The sequence below is a fragment of the Elephantulus edwardii genome, unplaced genomic scaffold, assembly GCF_000299155.1.
Source record: "Elephantulus edwardii isolate Elephantulus edwardi_28Jun2011 unplaced genomic scaffold, EleEdw1.0 scaffold00028, whole genome shotgun sequence".
In the NCBI taxonomy this organism is placed as follows: Eukaryota; Metazoa; Chordata; class Mammalia; order Macroscelidea; family Macroscelididae; genus Elephantulus; species Elephantulus edwardii.
Window position 1 is genome coordinate 9513612 of NW_006399778.1, and position 3516 is coordinate 9517127.

Genomic DNA, 3516 nt, shown 5'->3' on the forward strand with positions numbered 1-3516 from the left:
TTTCTTTAAGACTAGAAACAATATTTTGCAAAGCGCTCAAGTACGATTTCTTTTTGATCCTCGAAGCCCCCGAAATAAAATATTACCGACCCAATTTTGCAGAAAAGGTTGGGTTTTCTTGCCAGAGATGACACAATGGGTAGCCTCTTGACTCCTCAAGTCTATATTCAATCCGATTTCTAAATCCCAGTGATCTTCACTTCAGCCACAGAGATCTTCTTTTGTTTCAGAGATTCTCCACCCCCTCAAGGGCATTGCATTTTCTGTTGTTTCGGTTTGGGGTTTTTTCTTGTGTACCCTCGAGCTGGATTTCACTGGCATAGGAGATTTGCCTCTCCGTCCCAGAAGCGTCTGGTGGATTTGAACCGTGTACCTTCGGAATTACAGCACAGCTCCTTGCCACTCGCCACCAGAGCTCTCTTGCATTCACTGTTGGTTAACTTTCAACCCTCAAACGCCCTGACCTCTCAAGAGCTCTTCACACACCCTTTTATTGTCATGGCTGCTAGTGTACCAGGTCCAGGAGAATAGGAACCTACTGTCTTGTCCTTAGATGTTTCTTGACGTTGGGGGGGGGGGCCCACTTGTTATAATAGTTAACATATTACTTATTATTACAGCTTTTTGCTTCCAACTCACAACAAGGAGACACTTCATGGTTCAAAATCGGGAAGGGTGTACACCAGGAATGTATTCTGTCTGTCTCCCTTTTCAATTTATATACAGAACAGATCAGCGGGGAGGCTGGGCTGCATGAGGAGGAATTGGAGAAAGATTCATCAACAACCTGCAATTATGCAAATGACAAAATGACACAACAGTGCTTGCTGAAACTGAAGAGAAACTGAAGTACTTGATGCAGAAGATCAAGGACTGTAGTCTTCTATATGGATTGAAGCTCAGAATCAAGAAAAAGATTCTCACCACTTTGCCGATTGGCAGCATCATGATAGATGGTTAAGACATTGAGATTGTTAACAACTTCAATTTGTTTGGCTCTACAATCAACACTCTTGGTACCAGCAGCCAGGAAATCAAGAGATGAACTGCACTGGGAAAGTCTGCTATGAGCGACCTCTCCAGAATACTGAAGAGCAACCACATCAGTCTGGAGACTAAGGTGTGCCTGATCCAGACCATCGCCTTCACAACAGAGAGCTGAACAATGTCTAGGGATGATAGATAATTGATGCCTTTGAGATGTGGTGCTGGTGAAGAGTGTTGAATATACCATGGACAGCCAGGAAAACAAACAGGTTCACCCTAGAGAAGGTGCTGCTCCTTGGAGCAAGGATTCCCAGGCTTCATCTGACATACTTTGGGCATGTTACAAGGAGGGACCTGTCCTTCGAGAGGGACATCATGTTTGGAAGGGCAGAGAGACAGAGAAAGAAAGGGAGACCATCGATGAGATGGATTGATACAGTGACTAGGGTAATGAAAGTAGGTGTGTCAGAGATAGTATAGAGCAGTTTTCATGGTTGTTGTACAAGCGACTCGACAGCACATAACAACATCTACAGCTTTTTGCTTCCAACTCACAGCAGTGAGTATTGTCGCTTTTGGGTGTGGGTGTTTGTGTTGTCACTTTTTTAATTTCTACTTTTTGGCTAAGAAATTTGAAAAATAACAATATATCCCATTTTTAGTATTATTTTCTCTTGGTATTTTTCATTTCAAAAAAAAAAATCATATTTTTCTGTGTTTACTAGAAGCATGGTACTCTGTACATTGTTCAGTTGTTGTGGTCACAGTGTCAATCTCTTTAAGGGTCTTCCTCTCTGACCTTCACCTTTCCAAGGGAGCTCTGGTGGCTTAGTGGTAAGGAGATGTGCTGCCAACCCAAAAACACATGGTTCCAATACACCAACTGCTCTGCAAGAGAAAGATGGGCAATCTCCTCTCCTGCCATTTACTATCAATGTCATTTTTCCAAGAATTTCTAAGGATCACTCTGGCTTCAGTTTTTCCAAGACAGATTATTTTTTCATTCTTTTGTTATTCCATGCTATATTCAATACTCTTCCTCAACACCCAATTCAAAGGCATCAATTCTTCTTCAATCTTCAGGGGCACCTTAACCCTTAAACTGGCATCCTTGCTTTTTAGCACTTTAAAGAGGCCCTTGACAGTAGATTTGTCCAATGTAATAATGTCATTTGATTTTTTTTTCACTAGATTTGTCCAATGTAATAATGTCATTTGATTTTTTTTTTTTTACTTTTGCTACTATAGGTGTTGATTGTGGATCTGAGTAAAATTAAATCCTTAACAACTTCAGTCTTTTCTCCATTCATCATGTTATTGCCTGTTGGTTGAGCTGTGATGATTTTTCTTGATGTTGAAGTGTAATCTATACCAATAGCTATACAGCTATCTCTAATTGTCTTCAGAAGTGCTTCAGGTCCTCTTCGCTTTCTGCAAGCAAGGTTGTGCCATCTGTGTACACAGTTTGTTGATGGATTCGTCTCCATCCTTCAGACACATTCTTCTTTATATAGTCCAGTTTCTTGGATGATTTGCTCAGCATACACATTAAATATGTATGATAAGAAGATATAATGCTAACCTACACCTTTCCTAATTTTAAATCATGCCATATGGATTACATCTCAACATCAAGAAAATAAAAATCCTCAACATTGAGCCAATAGGCAAATTTGTGACATATGGAGAAAAGAGTAAAGTTGTCAACAAGTTCATCTTGCTTGGATAAACACCCCTGGAATCAGCAGTCAAGAAATCAAAAGATGTGTTGCATTGGAAAAATCTGCTGTCAAGGGATCTATCCAAAGTACTAAGGACTAATGATGTCAGTTTATGCAAGCCTGATTCAAGCCATCATCTTCTCAATTACTTGCTATGCATCTGAAAATTGGACAATGAATAAGGAGCACAGAAGAATAATCAATGTCTTGGAGCTGTGATGATAGGGAAGAATATCCCACAGATTGCCAAAAGAACAAGCAAGTCTATCTTAGAGAAGATGTAACCAGGGTGCTCCTTAGAGGCAAGGGTGACAAAGCTTCATCTCGCATACTTGGACATGTGGTTAAGAGGGGGATGTTGTTGTTGTTGTTGTTGTTGTTGTTGTTAAATGCTGTCGAGTCACAGGTAACTCAGCAACACTATGAAGGAGAGTCCTCGACACTTGGATGCCTTTTATCCTCTCTCCAGGTTCATAGGGTTTCAGGAGGCAAACTATTATGGAAATGGATGCCACTCCTCCTTCTAAGCTTGTTTTAATCAGGGAGCTCCACCCCACTCTCTGTAGACATCGGGTAACCAACCATTAATACATTTGACACATCAGTGTCAGTGTTCAGCTTCACAGCAAACAAAAATGACTGTGGTATAGCAACTTGTACACCAGGGCTATACGGCCTAGAGGAATGTCTAAACAAAAACAATGAAAGACACGCCCGAGGGCCACAGATTAAAAGTCACCCACCTTACTGATCTCTCTCTCTATGTTGATATTATTGTTGTTAAGTGCCATCTAGTCCCAGGAGACTC